This window comes from Camelus dromedarius, chromosome 28, assembly GCF_036321535.1.
Source record: "Camelus dromedarius isolate mCamDro1 chromosome 28, mCamDro1.pat, whole genome shotgun sequence".
Classification (NCBI taxonomy): Eukaryota; Metazoa; Chordata; class Mammalia; order Artiodactyla; family Camelidae; genus Camelus; species Camelus dromedarius.
In genome coordinates this window covers 20,523,733-20,545,336 of record NC_087463.1, presented here as the reverse complement: position 1 = coordinate 20,545,336, position 21,604 = coordinate 20,523,733, and the positions used below count along the sequence as shown (strand labels likewise).

At 36.4% G+C, this 21,604-nt stretch overlaps 1 pseudogene; it reads left to right on the top strand.

The window, feature by feature from the left end:
* The first annotated feature begins 14,908 nt into the window (after positions 1 to 14,908).
* Positions 14,909 to 21,604, top strand: part of LOC116149715 (elongation factor 1-alpha 1-like) — a 99,286-nt pseudogene continuing 92,590 nt past the window's right edge.

Here is a 21,604-nt window from a genome sequence, read left to right as displayed (position 1 = left end):
CCATAATTATACATATATGTATATGAGAAAAAGAAATTATTTCAAGTATCAGTAATTGCTTTCAGCAGTGTTAAGGCAATGGTTGATCTCAAAGAAATATCTACACTCCCATGTTCACTGCAGCATTTTTTACAGTAGCCACGATAGAAAAATAATGTACATGTTATTAACAAATGAATATATAAAGAAGATGTGATATATAGCCATAAAAATGAAAAAACATAGTCATAAAAAAGAAAAATCCTGCCATGTGTGACAACATGGATGGGACTTTGAGGGCATTATGCTAAGTGAAATAAACCAGACAGAGAAAGATAAACACTGTACGATCTCACTTACTGGAATCTAAAAAAAGCAAAACCCAGATAAACAGAGAGTAGATTGGTTGCTGCCAGGGGCTCGGCGGGTAGGAGAAATGAGGAAATATAAGTCAAAGGGCATAAACTTCCAGTTATAAAATGAATAAATTCTTGGGATCTAATATTCAGCGTGGTAACGACGGTAAAAAATATTGTATTATATACTTGAAAGTTGCTAAGAAATGCATCTTAAATGTTCTCACCATACAAAAAAAATTGTGGTTATGTGAAGTGATGCATGTGTTCACTAATCTTATTGTGATAATCATTTCACAAAATATATATGTATCAAATCATCACGTTGTATACCTTAAACTTATGAAATGCCATACATCAATTATATCCTCAAAAAAGCTGGAAAAAAACAATGACTATATTTTTGCATGGAGGTCATCCCTAGTGCATTCCAGCAGATGAAATGACTGCAAAACCAGATCCGGGGCCACTGTGTTCATACTCTGTTGTTTTACTCCTCACAGTGGCAGCCTTTGTTTGCATGCTGATTCTCCTACGAGCTGGTATCTTTTGAGTCTGTGTTCCCATCTTTACACCGTTGATTCCTGTACGCCTAGCACAATGTCTAGCTCATTCCAGGAATTCAGCAAGTACTTGCAGATTGCATTGAAGGATTCTGTAGCTAAGCTCCCAGCACTAAAGAGTCTGTTGTGATTAAATGATTGATAAGCTGAGGAGATGCAGGGACAGAAAAGGAGATTCCAGAATCACCACCGTGTGTGCTAGGCGATGCCACATTATTTCCTCTCGCTGGGTTGCCAGAAGGTTGTTTCAGTTGTGATAGAGCTTTGATTCTTCACCCAACTTAGAACCTCTAAATACACTCACTGTGATTATCGTTGAGGTATTAAAAAAATAATCCAAAATACATAAACCCTAACTTGCGCTTTCTCAGACAATTCAAAGAAGCATTGCATCTGCAGATAAAGGAGGCAGGGAATGATGAAGAAAATTCAGAGCACAAATAGAATGTTCTCTATTTTGTGCCTTTCAAATTTGCATATTTACGATTCATCCACTGTGATTTCAAGTGTCACATCTCTTCAAACAAATCTCCACTTCTCTTCGACTCTGATATTAAATTCAGTTCTAGATTTTTGCACGTGTTCCTGTTTGAATTCAGGTTAAAAGGGGAACTCCTATTTTTGTTCTTTTTTTTTTTTCCTCTATTTTGATACATAAAACACACCTGACAGAGCTATACCCTTTAACTGCGAAACAAAAGCATCAACTGCACCCTGTAAATATTTGGACAGATTTCTTAAATAAATATGCAATTTTATCTTTACATCTGGAGGCTTTATTTAATCCCTTAACTGGAAAAAAGTGAAATTGTCATTGTGTAATGCTGATCAGTATAACACTGACTTGTTAGCTATTTTTACAAGTTGTATTTTCTTCTCTCCTGTGCTCACTGGTGACTGGGAACTGAGATATACTAAAGTGTACAAGACAGAAAAACAAGGGTGTAAATCTTAAGTGCATTTCTGAAGCAGCAACAGAGATGATTCTGCAAGTGTGATACGCATAGAAACAGTAAAGGCCTCAATATGTTCAGAGCTCCTTCATCAAGCAGATACATTTACAAAGCATTGGAGCCAGCGGGTTGGCTCCTTCGATATGAGCTGTCTGAATTATGTTGACAATCTAATAATGCGGCTGAGTAGCTAACGGCTGATGCAGGCCTTCAGGAGTTAGTAATGTTGCTGCAACATTTTACAACATTAATGGCATCATGGAGATAAATGAGACTAATATAGTTTGAAAATGATCATCTCTCTTGTTTTAAAGAAAGATTTAAAATGTATAAATATTATATATTTATATGCCTAGGCCTCATCATTCACATCACGTGTCTTAGCAAACTGAGCATTGCATATAAAGTGGAAGACACCAACAGTGGTAGGGAGTCTCTGTGAAATTCAACTTAACATTTTCCTGAAAAGGGTAATTAAGGTACAATACATAATAAAGACTGATTTCAAATTCAAAGATGATTTCTAAGAGAGAAGAGCATGCACATTTTTTCTGAACATTGGCTATATCCTTGTTTTAAAAAAAACCTCATAAAATAATACATGAAAAAGTAATGAAATGTGGGTGAACATGTCGACAGAAATGATATACACGGTAAGACGCTTTATAACCATATGTGATGGCATTTTAAATACAGTCAAAATAATGCTCTGCATAGCACTTCAAACAAATGGTGGGTGATTTTATTTCATTCAATTTTAAACAGTAACATATTAAACTAAAGGAGACTTGGTATAACAGAAGCTCAAGATGATTTATTATGAACTGTTTTGTATTCAATATTACTTCCTTAACATACTTTTAATACATATTAAGAAAAACATCAGCTAGAAATGAACATAAGTATTTGTCATTTATTCTATTTTAATTAGTTTGTCATATATTCTTTTGCAGAAACAAGCATTTACTCTGAATAATCACTTTAACAATGCATTGGCTGCAAGTGAAAGATTCTAAGAAAAAAAAATAGAAAAACATTGTTCAGGCATGAGATAAAGTGACATTTTTGTCTTTCATTTGACACTTAAGAGTTAATGCGTCCATTCATTTTCAGAATCCCAAGTTTCTTTGTTTCAGAGGCTGGAAAAAATATATGTCCAAGGGAAAATAAAACAGTGAAAGTAATAAATCCCAGTGGTGATTTGATGCTGGTGAAGGAGTCTGTGAAGAGCGAGCAGGACTCCTAGCATAACTTCTCTGAACACCCGCTCACTGCAAGAGTCGGGAAGCAGTTCGCAGCACCTAGAGCTCCTTGCGCATTTTGTGAAAACTTGCCGAAATAGCAAGAGCCTTATGATTTACTTTGAGACAAACAGAAAGACATTTACAGGGTCTGGGTCAGCGAGCACTGTCTTATTATCCATGTATGTATCCACTCAGCAACAGGTATTTTGCACCTTCTGTTTGGAAAGCATTTTGATCAGATACAGTGGGGGATTCAGAGATGAATAAGATCAAGTTGATGTTTGAGACAAGCGTGCAAACACCGGCCAGTTCTGTAAGTCAGGCCAGTCCACCAAGCCGTGGCCATTCCATGAAAACAAATTAAAACTGAAATTAGTGGTGGTGTTGTTTTTTCCACATCAATCCCTCCCACCCTTTGCTTCTGCTTCACACCTTCTGGGCCTCATTGTCTTGGCACAGGACTCCTACTTTCTGCACTCTTTTTTAATCTACAGGCGACGTGGCTGTCCCTGTGGCTTACCCACCTTCCTCTGGAACACTTAGCATTCTTGCCTCATTTCTGACTTTGTGTGAACCTTAATTTCTGGTGTCCTTTGCTATTTTAATACTGACAAACACTTTGTCTGGATTCTTTTCGGCACTCGCGACCAGCCTGCCATCACCTAGTTAAAACACCGCCCTACCAACGACCCCCATCGTAAAAGAGGGAATTTGGATTTTTTTTTCAGATAGAATAAAAGTGGATTAAAATAAAATATAATTTGAGGACACAGATGAAAGAGAAACACAACTGTATGTGCACTAAAAGAAACTAAAGTGAATCTTCCAGAGCATAAACTATGTTTATTTATTTAAATTGGAATTACATGCCTTTGTTATGCCATGAATTTTTTATTCTTTACATTTTCTTAACCCTGGTCCATCTACATTAGCTTGGTCATATGGGGAAACTTATTATTTCATATGGAATATAAAAGCAGCATGAGAAATAAGTGGGGATTAAAACAGAGCTGAGTGTGTTTCGGGGAAACACATTTGAGGATTGACAATAAATATTCCAGGAATTTTAGGCAAGTATCAATAACCATAGGCCAAGTGTTTGGTTTTAGCATCCAAAAAATGGAAGATCAAATCTAGCAAAATACATATTTGCATCTTCCTAATTCTCTGGAGGATGGAGTTGTTTTTGAAATCTATGAAAACTTAAATAAACCTATAGTTACAGAATTACCACATTTCTTTTTAATTCCCAGGTGTTACTTTTTCCCCCTGACTGTTAACCATTTCCTGGGGGCCTTGATTCTGGCATCATCATTAAGATGTCTTTGTGTCACAGCACATTTTTATGGTGATAACTTGAGGCCGTCAAAAAAAGCCCCTCTCTATTATTTCCCGTGAAATTTTAAATCAGCATTTTTAATTTTATGCTGATATAGAAAAAAACTTGGGAACAGTGTATGAGTCATATAATAATCAACATTTAATTAGTTATCGAATAAATGACTCATCTGGAGAAATACGATATTCATGTTTAAATATATGCTTTTTATTACGACAGCATCTTGGCTGGTCTTATTTTTTCTTGGTAGAAAAATATGACTTGGTACAGTCATTTATCTCATTAACAAGACCCACAGTTTCTGTCTGTACCTTATCTTTCCATTCCGCATAATGAAACTGGCTTCGAGCAAAGTTGGTGACGGAAAATAAGTGAAAGCAACCAAGGAAGCAAACTGCCACTTCCCTCTCAGGCCCAGGCAGCACGTGGCCTCCAGCTGCACGGTGGCCTGTCCCACTGTGGCACCTCTCCCAAAGTTGACAGACTTTCCTCCTCCCCCGTGAATACACATGAAAGTTTTTTAGTGCTGCAGCCATGAGTAAAAAAGTAGTTGCTTCAATTTTCCCTTCCCATTTATTGATGTCATGGCTTCAAGCACAAAGAATCAGCAGGATAAGGAGAAGAAAATAAAATGAACGCAGCAAGGATTTAATCTCCCTAGAGTCCAGGCAAGTCTATCCTTTATTTCTGCCCTTCATTTCTGCATTCACATTTGAATTTTTTTTATTACCCATTACGTCTATTGATACAGTAAACATAAAGCCCATTAAGAAATATTTATGCACAAAATCTAGGAAGACTTTCTGCCTTGGCTTCTCTTGTTGAACATAAAGAATTTTCCAAGAGAAAAACGTTAGAATGCTATTATACTGCTCTGCAGACTGGGCCCCAAGCTTTGTATGGTATGAAATGTGTCAACGCCATCTATTTGGGAAAAAAGAGGAAGTATCTAGTAATTTTAGGAAAGTAAGCAAAAAATCATTTACTATTTGATATACATGCAAAGCGTATATTGTAAGTATAAATTTTAATAGTTCCAAAAGCTACTTTTTACTATGGATTACTTTAATAATCAGAGGCACTCACTTTGGAAATTTGAATTTCACAAAAAACACATCCTAGACATATGATACGTTCTTTTCACTAACTATCCTTTTGAAGTTTAAAAAAAAAAAGAAGGGAAGGAGAAGATAGTTTTCTTTTTTCTTTTTTTTAAAATTCTAACCACAATTCTGTTTATACCTCAATAGGGTTTACAACATCCAAGAAGACTTTCACCTTTTTCTGTAATAATGCTATTGTTTGTTTGCAACAACAAACCTCATTGTCTCTTAAGAACAAATATGGTATTGACTGACTGACTGACCTTTATGGGGGCAAGTGGAGTGGTTCAGGTTTATGATCCATGGTTGGGTTGGGTCCAGGTCTGCTCCATCTGTCTTTGTGATCTGGGACCCCCACTCATCTACAGGATCCCAGAGAGCGAGCAAAAACATGAGCTGTCTCCCAAGACCTACGCTGAGAACAGATACATCCTTCCCTAGTCTCTGGGCACAATGCAGCCATTAGGCAGCCCGAATCTGTAGGAAGAGGGAGAACATCCCGCCTGTTATGGAAGGAGACACAAAGTCAGTGCCAAAGGGCACAGATGCGTAGTTTCAAAAGACTGAAGGAGTGAAAATGTGGAAGCAAGCATCCAACTCACAACCGTTTTCTAGGGATTTCAGAAAGGCCATCATCACAGTGAGACAAATCCACACGGAGCTTATTCAACACATTTCAATCAACGGACTTCTCTTAAACACTCGTGTGAGGCAACGGTTTTCTAATACGTAGATGTTAGAGTTAGGAAGAAGCATATAAATAAGTTTTTTTTGACAGGTTTGTTCTGAGTTGCTTTTGAAAGTTGATATTCAGCTCCTTTCTAAGATTATCGAAATTTTAGCCATGGGCTCATCATTCAAACCAAATTCTCAGGTTGAGCAGATAAGAACTAAGTTCTTTCATATATGCTGAAAGAATTTTTTGTTATTCATCAATATACTTAAATGTTTCAAATGAATGAACTTACTTTCAATCAGAAGAATTATCTTTTTGTTCTTTTATATGGGTAACATTTATAATAGAATTCCCTATGCATAGCTGTTGCTTCATAAGTGTTTATTTAATCCATAACTATCTTCTTGCCAACAGATCAATACATATAAATTTATAATGTAGGGTATATTACAGTATATTTGAATTTAAATATGTGACATTTTATTATGCAAGACTGTTTATGTATATTTTCTTTTTAAATGATTTCAGAGCACAAAATTATATTTGTGTGTCATTATATTATATAATATACAACATAATTACACATTGTTCATATAACATGTATATTTACTGTGAAGAAATAATGTATATATTATACACAATGTATATAAATACTTATGTTTTGTATAGAAAAATTTTTTTTAATATGAAGAAAAAAACTTGATTTCTAACACTATTTCAATTGAAAAGTAACATAGGATGGTAATTGAAAGAGAAAGATATTTATCTGTTTTTTTCATTTTTGAATATCATGATTAAAACTAAGTTTATTAAAATACGCACTTTAATATTACCAGCAGTGTTTTAAAGCTTTGTGGAATTTTATATAAACTTTAAATGTATTCACATTCATGCATATAGTAGACACATTTTTGATTTGAAGTCTAACTTAAGAGGCTAAAATTTGACACTCTTATAACTGCGTTATAACTGAAACACTGTTCCGTGCATAAGTAAAGCTATTCTTTAGCTTTTGCTTACACTACTGTCCACAACTACTAAAGATTTCAGAGCAAATAGAAAAGTGAAAATTATCTCTTTTTTTTTTGTACATGATGTTAATTTTTTTGCTACCAGGCAAACATTAATGAATATTCAAAAATTAACTTTATACAGTAAAACAGATGTCTACATAATAGGGTAAGATATTATAATCAAATTTAGAATGAAATATTTGGATATATCTTTTATGAAGATGGTAAGAAAACCAAGAAAACACACATGGCCAACCTAGGGTTAAGAGTCAAAAACAGATCCACTTTTGATGGAGGAGGAGTTAAAGTTAGTTTTGGAATCTACCCTAGTCTTTGTCCTGTTGCACTCATCAGGTCTGAAAATGCAATCACTTCCATTCAAAGACTTCCAAAAGTATCATCTGATTATGACATCAAAATCCCAGATCACAATTTACATCGCACCCATCACATATATCAGGTTCAGATGGAAAGGAGACTCGTCCAGTGCACTTTTTCCAGTGTGGCACCTCTTAAACTCTTAATCTAAAATCCCCAGTCTTATAAACTAAGGAACAAATGATCTTTTCACACTTGTGAATAGCATGGTGAGACAATTTGTGGATAACTGTAATAAGTCCTCACATTTTAAGAGATGAAGAATGAGATGTACTTAGCAGTTGCTGGTTCACAAAAAAGTCTGAAATTCCACTGGGCATATGGCGCCAGGCCCATCTGGGGAAGCCGCAGTGTACGCCGCTTCACTGAGTTCTAATCTGTGGGACTCGGTCCCTAGTTCACTGTTTTCTTCTTATCTATTGACACCACCATATGGGATCTTTACTCGGCCTCCCAAGATGTGCCACTTTTTGCTTAAGAAATTGCCAACGTCTGTAGCTTAATAGCTTTCTCAGCAAACTTCCTGCTTGCAGAAAGTTGGCAATTCTGAGGGCCTTTTGAAATTTGATCAATCTTAACTCCTTTTGGTCAAAGCTATGCTGTACACCAGAAATTGACACAACATGGTAAACTGACTATATTTCAATAAATATATATATATAAACTTCTGTGATGATATTCTTTTTAACTTTATAATCCATTTATGACAAAGAAAAAGAACTACAATCCTTTCCGAGCCAGACCTCTCTACTCCCTATGTTTCAACTTTGTGTAATGCCTCTTATATTAGGCATTGTATGAGATATTTTGAAAATATTAATACAAAGCTCTATAGCCACATCTTTGAAATTAACTATGGTGTAAGTCTTCTTCAAGTCAGCCCTTTTACTTCAAGAATCTGTTACTGGGCTTAGAGACTAGAGGTAAGTAAGTTTATTTTCCAACCCAATAATTTATGCTTCCTATGTAACCCTTTTAAATTATTCTTGCAATCTTAACAGTTTCTTCCATAGTTCATCCTTCTCCTAAGGTTCTTCATCATACACAATTAGGAAGATCCAACTGACATTTTCAATATTCTGTCTGGAGATCTCTTTGGAAAACAATCATGTTTATTAGGTAGATTTTCTATCTAAAGAGTTATTGCAGGTTACAGTTCTGCCAACTGTTTTACGACGACATAAATACGTTGTCATTTTTTCCACCCTTCAGAAATAACTTCTGCACCATTTCTCCAGCCTTCTTCAACAGTGTGTTTGGTGATTTTTTATTTTCTGACTATCACCCAGTTCCAAAGCCAACGCCATATGCTTTAAGGTTTATAAAGACAACACCCTTTTATAGGTAATAATTTCTGTGCTGTGCAGGTTTTCTCTTTGTTAAAAAAAAAAACCTCAAAATTTAGTTACTTACAACAGCAATATTATATCACAATTTATTTGGATGAAACAGGCTGCAATGACTCTGGCTTGTCTGCTTTGTTGCTCTCTGCTGGGTTTGCTCATGCCTCCAAGGTGAGTGAGTTAGCTGGAAGCTACTGTCTGGTGTTTGGCAGACTGGCTGGTTGAACTGGGACAGCTCATTATCAGTTCCACGTGGTCCCTCAGTGTCTAGAAGTCTGGTCTGGCTTTATTAATGTGTTTGTCCTAAGATTTGACAGACCAGCAACTGAGTGAGCGCTCCTGTCCAAACACTTGTCAAGCCTCCGTGTGCATCGCAGCTGGGAAGGCTCTAATTGGCCTTTGAAAGTCATTGAGTGCAAGTCACTGCATGGCCAACCTAGACTCAAGGAGCGGAGCTGTAGGTCTCATGTTTTGATGGGAGGGGAAGAATTTATGATGATTTTTAACTCTAACAATGCGTCTTTCTGCTCTGCCTTGTGCTCCTGCCCTCAGGAGGAGGAAAGCTTCTCCCAGATAGTGACTGGTCAACAGGGTGATGGCAGTGGGCTGTTCCTGGCTCAGTCTTAACAGGGACTGTGGGTTTCCATTTGCCTTCTTGCACTTCTCTCATTACTATAAAAAAAAAAGCTTTCTCCAGGTAGTTTCTGCCCCCTTGGCTTGGACTCCAGAATATAAAATATGCACAGTATATTTATCCAACATGCAGTGGGAATCAGTCCAGCTGGGTCTGGAACATGAAGTAGAGAGCCCAGCCCAGCCCACTGTAGCTCAGCCAACTGCAACCAGACACACATACGTGTGAGTGAAAATAAATGAGATGCTATCCTACGCCACTGAGTTGGAGGGTTTTCTAATGAATCAGTGGGTGGCTAATACACACGCTTTCACTCTGATGACCTAGGAGAGGCACTGAAGACTCGGCCTGTACTGGTGGCTTTGTGTCCTTAGATGAACTGAGAATGTTCAGAATGCTGACCTAATTATTTATCTATATGAACTAATATATTTTCTTCTTCATGTTTCGATGATAAGAACTGTGTGTTATGTTAGGAACAAATGGAGTCAATCTGTTTTCATTGCTGCAACTCCCCATGATAAACGAGGAAGGAACCTGTGGCCAAATCATTTTTTTTTTCTTTTTCTGATGAGCAAGATATCTCCAATGAACTCTAGAAAATATCAGCATAGTATGTGTACAATCAGACACCTGCAATGAAAGCAAGGTCACATCTAAACAACAAAAGGGCAAGTTGGGCCAAGTTTTAAAAAGCTTTTATTTCTTATCCAATTTGTGCATGACGATTTTGCCTAAATAACTGCTCCAGTCTCCCTGTTTGGGTGTTTGTTAACACCGGTTGACAACAATCCTTGAAATCAGGGCTTTTTGATGCAACGAAAGTTTTGTTGAGAAAAAGTTAATGGGAACTATGGAATAAACAAGAATTACCTTCAGGATATGCGAAACAACCTCCTCCACACACACGTGCCACACACACACGTGCACACAGACCATGCACTCACACACCAAGACGTCTCTCCCTGGGCAGTGTTTAACCCCAGGAATTACCAAAGGGCGAGTCTCTGCATCAGCTCTTACGTCGCTTCACCATCTGCTGATTCCCATCTACGGTACAGGATTTTTCCCTTATATTTTTCTGTATCAAGTCACACAAAACTTGGTTACATTCCTGACTCAGTTGTTATATTTACTCAGTGCTCTCCATCCTCGTGTCTACATTTTCTCCAGATACGATCATTAAAACATAGGGAATACAAGATTTGCAATAATTATCTCCCTGTTTCCTACTGTAAGGATTGGCACATTTTAAAGGCACTAGGATGCAACCCTTTTCCAGTTTAAAAGGACTCCACTAACAAATTCAACAGACGTTGTTATACAAATTATACTAGACCACACTTGGTGGTGTGCTGAGATGGAGCTCATAAAAGTTGATGGCTTTTGGAACAGAAACGATGCTTTGGGGGTTTGGGCATTGCTAGAGGAACTCCCCACTGTCTTAGAATCAGGCCCTTCAGTGGCTGTTTACAGCTAAGCTTTTAGATTATCTGGCGACCTCAGCCAAATAGATGGTGACCTTTTAAGTATTTCATGGACAGATCGTGGATATGAGAACCCCCCCAAAATTATCCTGGATTCTGTCCATTTGCTTTGGTAGGAAATCCAGAGACTGATAGAGCACTGGGTAAATTTTATTTTCTTTGGATATTTTATTTCTATTTTTCACTTTATTCTTTAGGTCTTGCTCTAGCATTTATTTTTGTGAAATGGGGTGTCAAACTTCAAAAAAGTAGGAGGGAAGGCTAGACAGGCAAATCTCTGAGGTTTCCTAGATGGTCCATGATCCCTGCTGCGCCCTGTAATTCTTGCCTTCATGTAAGTAAAGCTGCAAGTTGCCTTGGTTTAAATATTTGGGTTCAGGAAACTCTCAGGCGTGAATATAAACTTATTGCTCCTGTTTTTCTTTGTGCTCCTCTGACCCACAAAAGGCATCTGGCTCAGCTGTACCATTAGGAATAAAGGGGAATAAAGATTGAACAATTGATTCAAATTGTAGTTTTAAAATTTTTTTATCAATCTTCTTCTCAACCGAGAAGAAATACAGGAACCTGGTGTTGATAGCTCTTAAGAGACATAACAGAAAGCCTAAAATAAAACATGTAACAATTCAAAATAACAATTTTAATTTTCAAAATAAAACAGTTACATACTTTTATAAGAAATAAAATGGCACTTTATATGATCTACATGGAATAGAGAGAAGTAACCAAAAATGAAATGAAATACTGAAGAATAATCAGAGTAGTAGATTCTTTTTTCTTCCTTTTTCTCCAAAATTGTTTGTAAAGCTGCTACATCAGCAATTTTCAGTTTTAAAAAAGAAAAATATGTTCTAAAGATGACTCTACTTTGAGGTTTGTTGAGTTGTTTATTCTGTATCCATGCCAGTGTTAAAATACACCTAAGAAGGCAGATTATATTTTCTGATGTTGTCAAATGTTCCATTTTTATTTTTAAAACAGCACTTTTTAATGCGATAGCTAACGGTTAATACGAGCAGATGGAAAATCATGTTTATTCTGCAGCAGGTTACTAGGATGGACTGTAATCTCAGATCCTGCATCCAACAATTCAGATATTTAGTATCATTTCCACGCTTTAAAAAACGTGCATTAATATGTTTACATGACTGGCTATCATGTGGCAGGTCTCACACATAGCTTATTGCTGGCTACTGACATAACTACAATTATCTATTTGTTTTGAAGCTTTTTAAACATCTCAATGACTCCCCAGCTTTACTCCATCCTATTATGCAACATACCCATCTAAACCATGTTATTTTGGGCATTCAGAGACAATTATAGAATGTTAACACAAACGGGATAAGATGATGAAGGAATGAGAAGCAATCTTTTGATACCCTGCACTTTGTAACTCTTTTTTCAACCTAACCTCAGGTAGACTATAATGGTTACTTCTGGAGGATTGTCAAGGGCTAAGAAGCAAATTACAAAGGATATAACTAGATGATAAAATTTTTTAGAGCAAGAACATTATTGCCATAAAGTAATAGTGAAAATTTTAGTTTTAATTATAGTTTTGTAAAGAAAATACAGACACACACAAACACAGATGGCTCTATTCCTATATTTGAATGGAACTATTTATCAAGGCAAGAAACTGTTAAAGAATTCAGTAGGCTTTCTGCCACTGTGGGAAGATGAATGATGAATCAGATGCAAGGCAGGATTCCTTAATAATTTATTGGGTCATGAGTTATAGTTTTGTTCAATTGAAAATTATTAGACGGGTTTGCCTCAGGCAAAGAGTATAGTGTATGGAAAAGGAAAACAGATTAAGCAAACATTCCATGGGTTTAATCATTTCAAACAGTGTACCGGATAAAGGCCCTGGTGCATTTGTCATTAATTCAGGGGACAATTTTACCTCCACACAACATAATCACAAGATGGGAGTTGTCAGCAAAGCTCTGTAAATGGGACATTCATAATGAATAGTCAGTACATGTCATTACTTTCATAAATGTTCTTCCTCATGAATTAGAGTAACAAACAGTTCCAAAGCCAAAGCTTGTGATTTTTTTTTTAAATTGCAAGGTTTTTTTTTTTTTAAACTCTAGTCACTCATTAAACATTGACTTTTCCATTCATCTAACATTTTTTGAGCCCCAACTTTGCGCCAGAGACACTGTACAGAGCTCATTATAAGAACCACTTTTAAATAAAGTCTTGGTGGCTGGCATTCTGAAGTGAAAACGCCTTTTTCTGGGTTTTCTTAGACTAAGACAGCTGTAAAGTTGCCTAATTTGGCCAAAATAATGAAACCGATGTAAAGGTAAAGTTATAACCCAGTCTTTAACTCATACCCTCTTAATTTTTTGAGAAGTTAGGATATGCGTTTTCTTATATACGACAAAGCAATGCTTTGTTAAACAACTTGGTATACGTAATATTTAGTTCAAGGGTATAAATCAATGTTAAATCAACCTCTAACCAATCAATAAGTAACTGGTTTCAGGATCTGGAGTTTTGCTTTGGGAGATTTTTCATGATGCTCCAAACTGCCGTTCTTTATTGGTAATTCCTCATACAATGCATTGGTTCTGGCAAAAACAAACAGCAATGATAAAATCAGAGCAGTCTCACTAGTTCTATGTCCCTCCCTGATAGTTCTCCAACCTAGGTTTCCATGGACAGGGATGTAGGAATCCCAAAGGAGGAACAGTATGGACATATGTTTTGATTATAATGTTCCTCTGGCAGTGAGTTGTCCAAGAAATGTGTCTCTTGAGGACTGAAGGTCAACCTTCTGCTTGCTTAGAGAGAGACACGACAAATATTTCAGCCACCTGTCACCACTAGGCTTTAGGATAAACTAGTGAGTGACTATCCCGTGTTGGTCAGGAGCAGATGCCTCTTGTCTGGGGCTGTGAGTGGAATCTGGGTTCATTTATTGTCCCAGCCAGAAGGCATCCGCTCATTTTTACAGAGCACTGAGGAGGAAACCCACAAAAGCTCTTATGTAGCATGTTAAATTTTAAAATAATAATTAATTTAAACATTTTTAAAGGTCATCCAATCCCTCTTTTTCTTTCAATTATTTACTACATATTTTGCACAAGAGACTATGACTTGCTAGTGAATCATAACTGAACATACATCCCTCAGGACACGTGCACAGCTTCCTACTGTCAGCATCCCCCACTAGAGTGGTACATTTGCTACAACTGATGAACCTAGATTGATACGGCATAATCACCCAAAGACCACAGTTTACATCGCAGTTCACTCTTGGTGCTGCACTTTCTATGGGTTTGGACAAATGTGTAAAGACATATATCCATCATTATGGTGTCATACAGAGTATTTTCACTGTTCTAAATATCTTCAGTGCTCTGCCTGTTTGTCCCTCTGACCACCCAAAACTGTCAACCACTTATCTTTTTTACTGTCTCCATTCTGTTGCCTTTTCTAGAATGGCACACAGTGGGAATCATAAAGTAGGTAGACTTTTCAATTAGCTACTTTCACTTAGTAATATTCATTTAAGTTTCCTTTATGTCTTTTTGTGGCTTGGTAACTCATTTCTTTTTATTACTGAATAATATTTTATTGGCTGGATGTAACACAGTTTGTTTATCCATTCACCTACTGAAGGACATCTTGATTACTTCCAAGTTTTAGCAATAATGAATAAAGCAGATATGCAGGTTTTTGGGTGGACATAACTTTTCAAATTCTTTAGGTAACTATCAATGGGTACAATTGCTGGATCATGTCGTAAGAGTATGTTTACCTTTGTAAGAAACCACCAAACTGTCTTCAAAAGTGGAGTGCCATTTTGCAATTCCAACAGCAATGGACGAGAGACCCCATTGTGCCCCAACTTCACCAGCATTTGCTGTTGTCAGTTTTCCAGATTTTGGCTATTCTTACAGGTATGTCATGGTATCTCATTGTTATTTTAGTTTGCATTTCTCTGGTGACAGATGTGGGGAATGGAGGATGGTAGACAGGTTAGCAAAACTGTCATGAGTACTGTCATTTACTGTACTGGGCTCTGTCTTCATTAAGTACTCCAATGTTTGCTGTACTTTTTTTTTTGATTGCAGAGTTCTAAAAATGTGATTCTGCCAGTGTTTGCCAGCTAAATGCAGCTTCAGTGAGGGCTTGATTTTTGTAACTCCATATTCTACCATGTTCTATCATATCACGCCAATTCTGTTTTAAAAATAAGTTTTTTGAGTTTCAGGACTTTTAAAACTGTAGACTGGAAGAAATGAGACTATGTATCTATATATACAGGGAGTGTGTGTGTCTGTGTGTGTGCACACACAGGTACTACTATCTGAAGGATGTGTAGCTCAGTCATCCTCCTCATTAGTGGCTATTAAGCTCCAGTGTACATAGAACTGCCCTGAGACACTTGTCAGCTCATGCTTGGCCCCATCCCAGAGTTGTTGACCCACCAGTTGTGTGAGTTCACAGGGATCTGCATGACATATAAGAACCCCATTTGATAATAATTCAGGTGATCTGATGAACATGTGTTAAGCTACACTTCTCTAGATGCTATAAACTTTAACTTCAAAATAATGCTTTTCTCTGCCTGGATTTCTAGAAAACCTAGAGTCAGATTTAGTTCAGTCAGGTGTTATAAAATGAAGATAATATGCATATACATACTTATATATATACATATATGTCATTGATGAATATAAACAGATACATAATGTATGTCCCTTTTTCTGAAGAAGGCAATGGATAGAAAATAATTGTATATATACGTATACATATGTATAGGTATATATAAGTGTATACATAAACATTTTATATATATAATGTTTACATATATATGTGGGGGTAAATATATGTGTGTGTGTATATATATCTATATATGCAGTAGAAGGACAGACTGTTTTCTATAACATGTGGCTATAATGTTCAAGAATTGAATTTTTAATTGTATTTTCAGAGGAACTTGTGGGTTCTGGGTGGATTTATGTTTTAAAATTTTAGATACAGTTGGTAAATCATTTGTTAAAGTTGCATGAAGTTAATTTAGAACGTGTGACACAGATAACCTTCCCCACAACAAGTTCACAGGAGGAGAATAAGAAAGTGAAGGCGATTAGTTCCTCTGAGTTCCTGACTCCTGCATGTGTCTAACAAATGAACTAGCCGTAGAACAGTCCACATGCATCCTGACGCATCATGACAGATCTCAGGGATGGCTACGTTAACATTCTCTTTCTGGATCCCTCAGTAACTGTGCTGAAAAATTAAAGGGAAATGTGGAAAAATCATCCCTTCAGGTTGAAAAGCAAAAACCAAAAACGGATCCTGAGCATCACATTAACAAAACTTAACACATTCTTTTTGATTTCAATAACGTTCAAGAAACTAATATTTCTTTAGTGAGTCAGAAAAATTCCCATTCATGTATATTTCAGTTACTTTTCATAATATACCTGACAATCATTTTATATATATATTTATATACTTAATTACCACCTTTTACATCATATTAAACTTACAGTGCTATATATCAATTACATCTCAATAAAATTGAGAAAAAATAATATACTTGAATTCAATCTAAAAGGCTTCTCTAGGTATGGGCATGTGATTGCCCATTACAGAGAACATAATAGAGAACAGAAAAATGACTGTGAGTCTCGAGAAGATTCAGTACAAAGAGGGGGTTGTAATTTATTTTAGTAGATGTTATCTCTATTTTATATTTAAAACTTAAGCATGGAAATACAGTATTCATTTAGTACTTTTTTTTACGATGCCTGAGGCATTTATTTTGATCACTAGGGAGAAAGATGTACTTCTCAAGGAACATGTAATGTATGATTTCATTCACCATTATGCATTTTCATTTCAGATAAAGCAAAAAGTGTTTATTTCTTTGCAGCCCTACAACCTTGTCCTAAAATCGTCATCATGACATATCTTCCTTCTATGTATTTATTTTCAGCTCAGTGATCTTTACACAAAGGAAAAGCTGCAGAGGAGAGCTGTCCATGGTAAGACGGGCACACAGCCTGTTAGTCTGTACACGATTCTGTGACTGAGCGCGTCATTGTTATTAAGAAAGGAGGAACAAAACTCAAGGGGGGGAATCACACAAACTTGTCAAGTTATAATACATAATTAAACACTTCTTATAAGGAACCAAGACAAACTGTCAAATCTTTCAAGTTTTAAACTTTTTTTTTAAGCCAGAAGAAATTTGATAAGAATATGACAATCTCACTACAATCTTGCTCTAAAATCCCCTCCTTTATGTTTATATATTTTTAAAGAATATAAATTACATCCATGAATTATATTACTTGTGCATTTCTAGACTATAACCAAAGCTGAAAGTGTTTTATTTGAAAATCTCACACTGGCAGGCCCTTTATCACACACGTATGACAGAGTCCTTGACACTTTCAGTCATTTAATGTTGCCTGTATATAGCGCTTTTGATCCTAGTGTATAACATGCAGGAGCATTAAGAACTGATGAAAATGGAGGGGAGGGTATAGCTCAGTGGTAGAGTGTGTGCTTAGCACGCATGAGGTCCTGGGTTCCATCCTCAGTACCTGCATTAAAATAAACAAATAAATAAACCAAATTATCTCCCCACCTCCAAAAAAAAAAAAAAAAAAAAAGAAGTCTAAGGTTCTACTGTGTAGTGCAGGGAACTATATTCCATATCTTGTAATAACTTATAATGAAAAAGAATATTAAAATAAATACATATGTATAAATGAATCACCGTGACGTACATCAGAAACTAACACAACATTGTAAGTCGACTATACTTCAATTAAAAAAAACAAAAAAAGAATTGAGGAAAATGTTGATAAAACGTTAGACGAATTTATCCAGAACTGACATTGCGGTATACCTGTGAGCGTCAGACTTCCCTTCCTATGAAATATTCATGTCACTGATTTGCCTTGTTTTGTCACACAGTGGAAGGAAACAGTGCGAAAATGAAAACAACAAAGGAGAACTACTTTTCCCATCGATCAGAGAGGCCAGTGCCAAGGGCCCTGCGCTGCTGGTGGAGCTGCTGCTGCTGGTCGTGACAGCTGCACACCGTACAGCACAGAAAGCTCTGTTCGCATAACTGAGTGACGCACCGCATCTAAGCCTAGGTCTGGCTGTGAGACTTTGTTTACTTCCTAGAGCTGTGTAACTTTTTCTGGTGGTCTGCAGTATTTGATCATGAGAACCATGATATTAAGGACTGTAGTTTAGAGAAAAGTTAAATAAAAACCTTGGGTAGACTTTTAAAGGAGACACTGGTACTGAGGAACAAAATATACATTGATAGTCCCAGCTTACAGTGGCTCGATTTACAACTTTTTGACTTTAAGATGATGGGAAAGTGGCACCCATTCAGTACACACCATACTTCGGATTTTGAATTTTGCTCCTTTCCTGGGCTGGGATCCTCTCTGGTGACGCTGGGCGGTGGCAGTGAGTGCAGCCCCCAGTCAGCCTCCCAAACGCAAGGGCCAACAACTAGCACGTAGTCAACCACTCTGTGCCCAGACAGCCGTTCCGTTCCTCACTTGCAGTGCAGTATTCAATAAACTATGTGAGCTGTTCAACACTTTATTATAAAATAGATTTTGCATTAGTTTTGCCCAACTGTAGGCTAATGTAGGTGTTCTGAGCACGTTTAAGGTAGGTGAGGCTAAGCTGTGGTGGTTGGTAGGTTAGATGTGCAGTAGCCCCTCAGGATCCAAGGAAGATTGGTTCTAGAACCTCCCACGAATACCAGAATCTGCAGATGCTCAAGTCCCTTATATAAAATAGGTAGAGTCTGCATATAACCTACGCACATCCTTCTGTAAACTTCAAATCACCTCTAGATTACTTATAATACCTAATACAATGCAAATAGTTATAAACACAAAAGTAAATGTAATGTAAATATGTTACATTGCCTGCATTGTAGAAATTCAAGTTTTGCTTTTTAAAACTTTCTGGACATTTTTTTTCTCAATTTTTGGTTCACCATTGGTTGAATCCGCAGATGTGGACCCATGGATACATCGGGGCAATGGTATTAAATGCATTTTCAATGTATGATATTTTCAACTTACGATGGGTTTAACAGGACATAACCCTATCACAGGAAGATCTGGAGAGTTAATGAAAAGCTTCTGCTCAAGAAAGAAAACCTAAAGGCAGTAAAGATGTGAAGTCATCCTTAGAAAGTTGAACTGGCAAAACAGTCTGTTTTCCAGAGGTCTTTTATTTTAAAGTTACCTGGATCTGTGGATACGGGAAAGAAAAAAGCCAATACAATTGTAAACTGAGAGTTGGCATTTTCCTCAAAGAGTAAACATAATACAAGCAGGGCAGATTTTAAGTTAATATTTAATTTAACATAGGTAGTCAGCTGTAGATACAGCCAGTATTGTGGAGGAAAACGCACTAAAGTGCCAGATGCATGCAGATTCTCGCTCTCTCTCTCTTTTTATTTTTTGTGATGTAAAAAATCTTTGAGAAGCAATATTGTGGAAAATGCTTACAGAGTCTTAATTAGCGATATTAGCAAACAGAGCTCAGCGGTGAAATCAAGGAAGAGCAGAGAAAGAACAAATAACTGAACTATTCCCAGGAGTTAAGTTTGTTTTTAAGCTGTTGTAGTTCTAAATCCTCTCCAGTGTCTAGAACATAGTTTCTGTGACTCGTTGAATGAATTAAGTAAATATGCACTGACAGAAGTGGGGAAAGTGCCCGGCAAGCCAGGGGCATATGGACGCAAGCAAAGGAGGAGAGAAGAGTCAGGCAGCTTGAGGTGGTGGTCGACTACAATGGGTCTGTAACTCAGGAATAAAAACAACAAAAAACACAGGGAAAACTGAGCATTGTGGAAGAGCTAGGACATTCTGGTTGGCTAAGTGTTCACAGCAAATACTATGGAAGAGAAATTTAATTAAATATTTTCTATTTAGGATGACATTAAAAACGTATTTGCTGCAAACCTGTCAACTCGGAGGTTTAAAAAAAAAAGCTTGGAAACTGTTCTTTAAAATAAATATTCTGTAGAAAATAGACAAAATCAGAAACTGCTTTGTTGAAGTGAAGGTGTGGGTCCCAGAGCCCGCGTGGGGCCCCTGCTCCTTTCTCACAAGTAAGGATTCATCAGACTCTTGTTTAGAAAGTTCTGGAACTCTCTTGATCACATTTGGCATATTAGCAATTTCATATGAAAAAATTTAATCCTCCATCAGAAGAGTCCTATTAACTTCTTACCAAACAGCAAAGTTTCAGATGTTGAAAGTATGTTTGAAATGCTGAGCTCATTAGAACTCTTTGTATCCACAGACAGCAGACGTCACACACCAGTTCATCTGTGCTTGTTTCAGAGCCAACACATAAATCTAAGGACCAAGTGTGAAGTACAGTCAGCAAGTCGAGTAATTCATTGTAAACAAGAGGACACTGCCCCTAATCTAAAGGGTTTAATGTCCGTGCATACTTGGTATAAATTACACATTCCATAGAACCTTGGTGTTCACTGACAAAATACTCTGCCCTGTATAAGAACCTAGACGGTGTGAATTCTAGGTTAGGCTTTTGTATTTTCAAGACTAATGCAAAGGGAACTACATATATAGATTATAGTAACATCCCTCCCAGCTCTGAGACCGTAAATCAGAGACTTAATAGCCTATTGCTCTATATTACAATTATACATATAGCATTAATTTACTATTAGCTAAAAGGCTTGCCATATAGCCATGAAGTTAAGGGAAAATTTCATTTATATTTTAATTTTAGGTTTAAATAGATAACTCTGGGAATATTACTTAATCTATATTAACTAAGACTGATAATCAATGCCCTTATTTAAACGTAAATACTAATGCATGCAGCAGAATTAAATCCAATGACTTTGATTTTTTTTTTGTTTTCCTGGAGCTACTGTGAAATTATTTGATCCATCTTTCTTAACATCTAGAATCTGGTCCATTAAGACTTTGAAAAGGCAGAGAAATGCTGCATTAAAATTAAAAGCTCATATTCTGAGAAGCAGCTAGCTAAACTTTGAGACATTAATGTCTAGATGTAATATTTTTGTTGTCCATGAAGGGAAATAAGCTTCTATTGCTTTTGACCTTCAGAGTTGTGTTATATGTGTAGTTAAACAAACTCCTGTTTGCCAGTCAATAAACGAGGGTTTTTTTTTTTTTTTTTTTTTGGAGTCAGTACAAGTAATTGCGTGTGTACATGAAATTTTAGGATGGTTTAAACTTCGTACCTTACAGCTATTCCACACCATCCCTTATTATTATTCTACTTTATTCAATTTTAGACAATTACTTATGCATATTTATCCATCTAAACTAATTAACTTCTGCCCTGTTTTTTTAGCTACAAGTTTGCATGACTAGTAGAAAAAAAACCTGCTGCTTTAGGTACTGGTGAATTATATTCTTTATTAAAATAAAGTTATTTGATGCAAATATTTCTCTGACTCTTCTCAGGGTTTTGTGCCATATTTTAATGATTACACACTTTAATATACCA